Source organism: Macrosteles quadrilineatus, unplaced genomic scaffold (assembly GCF_028750875.1).
Source record: "Macrosteles quadrilineatus isolate MER2022 unplaced genomic scaffold, UCM_ALF_1.0 Scaffold_10__1_contigs__length_6754688, whole genome shotgun sequence".
Lineage (NCBI taxonomy): Eukaryota > Metazoa > Arthropoda > Insecta > Hemiptera > Cicadellidae > Macrosteles > Macrosteles quadrilineatus.
In genome coordinates, this window is record NW_026542603.1 from 2992733 (window position 1) to 3002498 (window position 9766).

General features: G+C 35.3%; 1 protein-coding gene across 1 annotated transcript in view; it reads right to left on the bottom strand.

Annotated features, from left to right (window-relative positions):
• Positions 1-5850, bottom strand: part of LOC129004698 (fez family zinc finger protein 2-like) — a 39528-nt gene extending 33678 nt beyond the window's left edge. Inside the window, exon 1 of the mRNA XM_054433263.1 lies at positions 5772-5850. The gene's annotated coding sequence lies outside the window, so the exon portion shown is untranslated. The remainder of the gene's footprint in view (positions 1-5771) is intronic.
• Between the last annotated feature and the right edge of the window lie 3916 nt (positions 5851-9766).

Here is a 9766-nt window from a genome sequence, read left to right on the forward strand (position 1 = left end):
CGTCGTCGGCTCCTCGCTACTAGCAGACGCTACAGCGGTGTGCGCCGTAAATACGCGCACTCCTAGCGGTGGACGTCAAAACATATGCTAGCCGCAGCACTGCTGTCGGTCTACATTTAATTCTATTTGTGTATGCTATTACCAACCTAACGCCAAATAATAGGAACAGACGTTTTCAAACTAGTCCAAAACGTGCTCCTTTAAACCTTCTCCAAGCATGTGCGATCATAAGAAAGTCAAATCATAAAAGTTGACAAATCCGTCTCTGTTGGAAAACATAGCTAGATCTATCTGTACTTTCGTTTTGAAGGTGGTGCGATCCACTCAACTTACAAGTAAGCGGTCTCTGAAGTAAGCCTACAGAGGCGCGCCGACACACACTATCTACCGTGTCTATGTGATCCATCGGGTATCTGTCGGTAAGTTGTGCGACATGTCGCTATCAGCCACTTTGTCGGGAGTATAGATGATTGATCAGCTGATGCATGCGTCAACCCTGATTGTAATTAAAAACTGTCCACTCCGCCAACACCTGCTCGGGACAAGATAAATCTTCAGGATTAGAGTGAAGGATTGGGAGGATTGCAGATTTTATGTACCGAGACGAAATTAGAAATTTTATACTTTATAAAGGTAGAAGAAAGTGGTGAATATTTTGAGGTTTGTGTTATCCGTACTGCAACCATTACCAACTATTGTGTCGAAAACCAAACGAAAAAATTACAAGTCAATTATAACGCATAATATTTGAAATTCCAGCAATGGTTGGGACTCGATTGTAACGATGACACTCGTGTCTTGAAGTATATTGAACTGAGCCTAAGTTTTCATGCAATGAATTATACACTTTTAAACTAATTTTCAGAAACCCTCTTACACCTCTTCTTAGCCTGTAATATCTAACACTCTGACAGAACCTCAAGTCCCAAACAAATTTTTTTCACCGTGTATGTTCTTTGGAATCAGTGCCTCTTTTCGGAAAAGTGCCTAGGTGATGCGTATTTACGAGGCAGTGCCTAAGTGGTTGATAAAATATGGATAATTTCCTTAACTTTTATTATTTTTGGAGGAATCTATTTCGAAGCAGTGCCAGGCCCGTCACCTCTTTCGACCCACTTCCATAGAGGCACATTATTCTCGAGGACATTAACGGACTTTTCGGACGTTCGAAGCAAAGCCTCGCACTGTGTGACCAGCTGTCCACTGTCCAGAGGTCAACACAAGGTCAACTCAGTCTCGGTCGCACTAATTGTCTGCATTAATCAGTTCCATTGATGAGTCTGTGTGTGCCGCCGCCGGGATTGAAAACGACAACAGTTAATTCTCTTCATTTGCCTTCATCAGTATGAGTCGATAGCTTCTTGCGCAACTGCTGGAGTTGGCACGAAAGAGTTCAGATACAAGATCCAGAAAGGGTTTTTAAGTATGGTGAGATAATTTGAATTCTTATAGCTATTAAATCGTATGTTGATAGTTTTCTCAGATTTTTGCGAAATCGGCTCTAAGATTAATAGATCCATTCTAAAAACGTCTTTGCTACTTGGGTCTTACAATTGCACTCAAAACACCATTAATTTGTTATTGTTTTTCCAAACCAAAGCTATGTATATATTCGTTATGTAATATTCGTTATGTATATGTAACAGATAGTAAACAGTGGTATATAACTCAATATAGTTAACATAATAAAATAAACATTTCATTAAATGTTTCTAGTTGTTATAACGGTTTAATTTGAACCCAAGGAGTATGGTAGGAAGTTGAGCGGCTATAAGCTGTAGGATGTTTGTTTATAGATATTGTAATTGGTTTTCAACGCAATTGGAATTTTTGACTCTTTCTGGTCGTGATGCTTTGACAAATGGGATCTTGGTCCAGAATATATCTCGCTCGTAATGGGTCCAGCGACCTTCATATTTTAAGACGATCTCTATGACCGTGTTCGGTTATATTATACCCAGAAAATATAATGTTTTTTTTTTTTTTAGAATAAGAAGTTATAAATGGATTGTTCATATACCTCTTGTGAGAGCTTTGGTCTTAACCACCAACAAACTCCAACTCCAATCTCAACTGTGACATTTCAAATCAAAAATCTTCCACAAAATCTCCAACGTTTCCACTTCTCGAACCACAAGAATCGATAGTTTCGACATTCCGCTGTTTGCCGCAGCTCAGATAGTCCATGATTTACTATGGGATCGGCGCCATAAACACATCAGGCCGATTTCATTTAGTCCCTGTTATCGGAGGCGGGATTTGACGCTGATAAGGAACTAACGGTGTGGCCGGCTTTGTTTTATCACATGTCAACACGGCGGCGTCCCTAGCAAACCGTGATCGGCTGTCATCCGATGATAAGCGGACATTTCGATCGGTTGTAAAAGATACATTTTGTGAAATAGGTGGAATTGTTTCAAAAGTGAAATCTTGAAAACCAATCTAAATCAGAAGCATGAAACATATGGATTGTTAGTAGATCACTTATAATTAATTCATCTACAAAATTGTATCATTCTTTTATTTTACCGCCTCATACTCCTTGCCTTACTTGAAACCCTCCACGACACACCTGAATAGGCATAGGCCTATTCAACATATAGATTAGATGTTGGCAGTGTTCATGATGTTTGTGTAAAACTGCAGCCAATACGGTTTAATAGTACTTATTTTTACCCTGAACATACAGAGAGATACATACACAGACAGAAATCGTCACTATTTATTTATATTAAATGTTTTTGGCAAAAACAATGATTTCAATTATTTGTTCATTTAAAATTCATATAATAAAGATAAAAAAATATTATATAAACCAGACCTGTGTTAATTTAATTCCGACAAAACATTTCTGACGATTCTACACACCTGATCTTTTGGTAAGAGTTGAAATACATACTACTGTTATTGGAAAACAAAATTGTATGCATTGAATCATCATAGTTTATTCTCATATATTACTTATCGGAGCATACTCCTAGCTAAATCAAAACAAGAAAATTTACTGCCGGGAATTTTTCTGATATTTAGTTGTATTAAATAGTTTATCTAATTTATGGTGGGTATTTTTTCTCCGCTGATAAAAACAAGAACGACTATAGCAATACGTATCATGATGGTCGTGGAGTTCAAATATTTAGCGTAATCCTTCAAATTTCTAACCCATATAATTAAAAATTATACTGTAGTCAAAATTAACCTATAAATTCTCCAATAAAATCGCAGTACCCTAGCTCAGCAATCGGGTAAGTGAGCCCTGGGCAGATTTGATAGCAAGTCGCAGCTGTGGTAGGGTAAGGGTAGAGGAAGCAGGGGTGCCACCACACGGGCGCCGGCGGACACAGGTGCACCAACCTAAATGCGATGGACTCCCTGCTTAATAAAACATCCCCAATAGTGAATACAGCCTCCAGATTCCCACCAACCTCTTCTCGGCTAAAAGGTTTTGGAAGTTTGGACGATAACTTGGATTTTCTTGCTGAGTGCTGTTGAAAAACAAGGGAATTATCGAGGTTTGTGGTGGAGATAAATTTCTTTTTTTATTGTGATGGGAGGTGTAAGGGTATGAACACTTTGTTTAAAAAAGTATCAAATAAGTTTTTTTTATTTATTTTACAATCCTGTAGAGCTGGTTACATACACAATGATATATTAACCTGATATATTATGAGAAAAATATAATTAATGAATGGATGTTTATTAAATGTTCATCTTGCGGAAGTAACCATATCCAATACTTGACCTCCCAACATTACAATTTCAATACAAATAAGAAAAATCTGTTTATACTAAAATCACCCTGGTGTTATAAAATGATAACATGTAACTAATTTTAATTTATATACCATAAATGTTATACAAAATTGTTTGTGTATTAACGCATTTTAATTTTCGAATGTATTGGGTTCTCTACTGTATATTGATTTTAAACCACTTTCCGCATACGTTTGAACAAGATTTATATTAATAGGACACATTTTAATTTAGTGCAACACTTTTGCTAATTGAAAATCTTTTGCAAGATATCAGTAGTATGTAGTTACAGAAGGCAATTTTCGGAGTTCTCTCCATTAATAACATATGAAAATGATCGTCAAAACACTCTGCTTCCAAAACACAAGGGTTATAGTTCGTAAAAAAATAACGTGGTTTCTCATGATCAGTCTAACGAAACGTATCTAGTCGCGACACTCATTGAGGACGATTTCGACCACGATTTGCAGGACACATTTTAGAATCGCGCAATGAAGCTCAGGAAATCTAATCTAATGTATAACAAACGGTGGATCGATCACGAAAAGGTGCCAAGCCAATTTTATCGTTTAGTTTATTCAAAAAACAATAAACACTTTGTCTCAACTAAGCTTAATAGATTTTTCACAACGTCAACCTAACTCTTCTAATCAGTTTGAACTACCAAAACTTGTTGACCCAACCCAAACAAACATTCGGCAAACAAAGTAACCAAAACAAAGCGAAAAACGAATCAATCGTAAATTACCACGATAAAAAGGCGACACAAAGTTACCACAAATTGAGTCAGCAATAGGGTTCTGGGAAAACTAAAATAAATATTTCGAAAGTAATATCTGTTGTGACTGCCAACAAAAACCTAATTACAAAATAATCCCCCGTTTTATTCATAGCGATTTTGTTGTCGGTGTGAAATTGAATTGTAAATTAGCTGCATTTTACGAGTTTTAGTTCGGTCAAAGTAAACACACAGTGTTTGTTCTATAAAATCTCAAAAAGTGGATTGTTTTCACATAACCTCTGTTTAAACTCCCCCCTCACACCTCCCCACCGCCATGGGCTTTATTTAACAGTAATACGGCATTATAAAAACAACGGCCGCGTTTTATTCTCATTTGTTTTGTTTGTTTCACACCACTAAGCCACAAAAGTGGTTAAATCATATTTTATCTCATAATTTCCGACGGTAAAACACACATTTGTCCGGTGGTAATTTAAAGACAAACACGATGATTTGTTTAACATCCCAATTCGATCCGATTGTTTTTATCATTCGAGTGCAATTTGTATCAATATAAATAAATGTGTGAGTAATTAATAATTGTAGGTGTGTATACGTGAGTATAATGGTAATTTCAACTGTTGCGGTGGTATTCATTTATTTGTATTTAGATAACTTCGATTACGAAAATGTAGTTTAACGTTTAAATTTACAATACGAGTGTGGATGTAGATAAAAGTATAATTTTACATGCAGTTCTGTAATACTGATACCAATAATAGGCTGTTATAAGTTATTTTTTTGTTTAAGTATCAACCTGTTTAGTAAATGTATACCATTGAAAGCCCTCAAGGTTATGCGGGTTACTTTTTTTTGTCAAGAAAAACATCCTATTAAATCCATAATTCAATGTCATATTTTTTAGATCTCTATTATTTACTATCAGGATGAACGGAGTTGGTTCCGGAAATACGACATAGAAAGGAATTGACAAGGGTCCTGTAGCTTGTCTGTGGTCTTATAATCGCCAGTGAAGCTGTCGGGGGTTGGCACTTCGGTTCAACCAAAAATTTGGTCAGTTAGGGACAACATCTTAAAAAGTTACGATTTAAGATTTTTAAATTCTTCGAGGCTGTGATTTGAGTTGAATAAATATTTACTATTCGACTGTTGGGATCATTTCGTATAGCACATTCTTAGACGTAGTGCCCATTCAATTAATTAGGTTATTCTTCTCATTTAATGTAAAAGATAAATACAAAGTGCCGATACTAGCAACGATACTAGCAACACCTACCGGAGTTATGTCCTGGCGGGGGCGGGTACCTAGGCAGATATGCTGGAGGCAGATACTCCTGCCTGGGGGCGGTCCACAACCGGGGGCAGAACCCATGGTCGGGGGCCGCGGGAGGAGAAAACTCTCCGGAGCTGTGGTCTGGGCTGCGCAAACCTACAAACAAATAGTAGATTAGATTTTGAAGTCAATATTTAGGGAACTATGGTACAACGCCCGCCTTGAGAGCTAGTTCTGCTAAATAAATTACTATAAACAATTTGTAATTAAATATGTATTAACGGGTTTTTGGTATCATTATTTCATTGTGTTTCACCCACTATTGAATATTTAATGTTTAAATGCTATTTATGGAAAAACTGCATATTTCGACTTATTCATCTTTTACTGTTTATGTATAGCGATAATGTGCATAAACGTGGGCATGAATAATTTTTTGAATGATTTTAAATTCAATTGATGTTAAAATTACTGTAAAGTTATTACTTTTATAATCTTCTTGATTGAGATTTTCTTCCTATTGTAACATATTCATGATCATAAGAGTTTTTATCTACAACTTATGGTAAATAAACTACCTACAACTTCCAGCTCTCTTTAAATCTGTTGACATATTTTTACACCACAGAGAATATTTTTTTTCTCTGAGGTTGTTGAGAACGAATAAGACCCCTCGCCACCAATAAGGATGTAAGGGCAGACATCCCCTTCCAAGAAATACTCATATCATCCCCTGCAGAAGCGTTGGTGTCATTTCTGTCATCGATTCCATCTCCTTCCCCTGTCTTGTATTGATAGATGTGTTTATTGATGAGTAAAGACACAGATAAATCATAAATTACGGAATAATGTATATTTTCGATATTTTAAACAGTTCTTAAATCGTTTATTTCCTTAAAAACTATAGGCCTTCACGATATTTTTTTAATATGTTAATAAATAGTAGTTATGCTGAAACTGGATTGAAAATGAAATCAACTTTAATTAATAGTCCTGTCTAAGGAACATGTCGTAATGTCAGTAAAAAGTCGACAAGAACCAACCACTCATTCAACTCATCTCAATTCATATACTTGGCTTAAAATACCTACATTCTTATGGTCACCATTTCAATTAAAATTATTAAAGTATATATTTATTTCTTTTTAGACACGAAAAATATCCTTAAAGATTTGTGTCAATAAACTTGTAGGACAAAGTAATACAATGGCCATTCATAGAGCAAAACTGTGCAATAACAGTTAGGTTTAAGTAATAAAGTAAGAGACGAAAGACGTCTTAAAGGGAGCAAATCTGATGACCGGTAAAAGGCCACTAATTTATTGAGGAAAAGTAATGATCGATAAAAGCAATTTGAGCAGGATTTGTGGTAACCGACGCAATCCTCTTAGCGCATGAATTGTTAACATCTGCGAGATGTGAGACGACGATCGATACTCTCAACATATCGATGGGTCGAGAAATACAGGTTGTGAGGTATGATTAACAATAGATAGTTTTAAACAAATCGATAGGTTGAAGTTGAAATACATGTTGAGGTATGATAAGGTATCGATAGTCTTAAACATATCGATAGGTCGAGTAACTAGTCGTGATATAAAAATCTATAATCGTGAACATATTTTCATCTCAAAGAGCTACTGATATGTGTTTTGCGTTATGAATAACGATCAGTAATCTTAACCATAGACAAACATAATTTCTTAACATATCTATAGACTAGGTCTAGTAACATTGTTTACCTATAGTGATGTAGCCTACTAATCTATATAAATAAAATTAGAGTTTTGTCTGTACATTGCTTAGAATAATGAACTTTTTGGTTATTTTTACATTTCATAGGTCAGAGAAACCGAATCAAACCTTATCTCAATTTCTGTCTGTCTGTCTGTCTGTCTGTCTGTCTGTCTATCTGTCATTCTCTTGGTAACGCTAAAATACGCACTTTATTACAACTACTCCTCAATAACTATAGCACTGTCCCGCCTGAAACTTATTTTCCAAATACTATACATATATGAGATGGTTTTAGACGTATTTCATCGAATATGAGACAGTTAGATATTTAACAGTAAACCCTTGAAAATCAAGTTTTTGTCGATTTTTGACGTGGAATTTCTGGAAGCCCATGTTAACCTTATGAGAAATGAAATTATTGAATCTTAACAGCTGTTTCAATTAAACAAGTTGGTTCTGTTCTGTGATGTTCAATAGCATTAAAGTTACAAGGATTACCAACAGGGTGCAGCACTAGCACTATTATTTCTTTTACATTTATGACAACAGCTAATTTGCAACCTGGAGGCGAGTGAGCGTAGCGAACGAGCTAACCTGAAGGCAAGTGAGCGTAGCGAACGAGCTAACCTGAAGGAAAGTGAGCGCAGCGAACGAGCTCCAACATACAGGTGAGTGAGCGTAGCGAACGAACTTCAACCAGGACGTGATTGAGCCATGCAAACGAGATCAGATAGTAAAAATATACCGATCCGGAACAACAAAAAACAACATAAAATGAAGCTATGTATAATAGTTTGGCCAGCATATCTTAAAATATGCAAACCAACTGCTGTTCTTTATATAAGAAGGTTTCAACTGAATATTATAAGATCCCCGTGCGTAGAACGGGTACACAGCTAGTAGATATGCGAGAACTACTAAAAACTAGAAAACTAACTACGAGCTAGTTGTGACACTTTTTGCCGATATTGAAAGCACATACACCGGAATTAAGTCAAGCCACTAGTTAGGATGCATGTTTTTGTAAGTGTGACCATTCATTCGTAGCAAACACAATATTAAATTTGATAATATAAGTGAATGCATCAATTTGGTTTATCCTTGTAGTTATATTTTTACGATTCAACGTACTGAAGTTGAAGAAGATTTGTATTCGCTTCGTCTGCAAGTCATGGCACATAAGATTAGTGCTTGCCCGTCGTGTGTCTTCTATCACGTTTAAAGGAAGCTTAAGATTTATATTTATGTTTATAATATTTATTTGTATTTAAGAAAAACTAACTACATTATTAAAGAGGTTTCATTAGAGAATTCTAAAGATTCACACAAAAATTACAGCAATAAGTATTTTTAATTGCATTGTAACGTGTTCTAGTTATTTCTTTTTTTGTATTTACTATCACAAGTAGAAAGCACACCTTAATCGTTTGACTACTCAACGTACATTACAACTGTCAACAGTCCATAAAATTGTTTATCAAACGAAAACTCAAACGTCATGAAGGTAAGCTCTGTAAACAAATTAAATCATAAATTCAATTTTAATTCCACTTAAACTCTGATTAACAATCTCAAAGATTTAGTAACGCTTGGATTTTGCAACTGTTAGATAAAGTTTAATCAGTTTCAAGATAAGAAGTGATTGTTGAGGGCTTGGTAATTACTTTGTAATTATTGGTAATTAAAGGAAAGGTACAAACCTCTAAAGACCCTCTAGATTAGAGGGGATTAGCTAAGTCACTCCCAAGCTTCGACAAGCGATTTGAAGTTGATTTGCTACTTAAGAGATTTACATTTCTCTGAAACGTAAACCGATTTTAATTCAGGTTTTGAAGACTTGAAGCATTGAGTTTAACAAGTTTGGGCTTGAATCGTACCAAATGATTTGGACATAATACCCAGGGCAGATAAAAAATATTTTATTGTGACTGAAAGTAAAAACATGCTTTTGACTTAACTGAAAAGAAATAGAAGAATATGTACTTGCAGTTCAGTTAGTATTTCTTATTTTAAGTGACGTATACGCATCCCTTACCAATACAAATATCGAAATATCAATACTCAAAAATACAAATGTACGTGGAACAAACCATATTTTTAAGTATTAGTAAGCTCCGTGCGTGTAAGGTTACCTCTGCCTAAGCATGACACCTTGAACTTTATTTCCCAAACATTTTAAGAATCCCCATAAAAACAATGAATTATTGTACCTAAAAGACATCATCACCATCACATTGGTTCTTAAATAATTATATAATAAA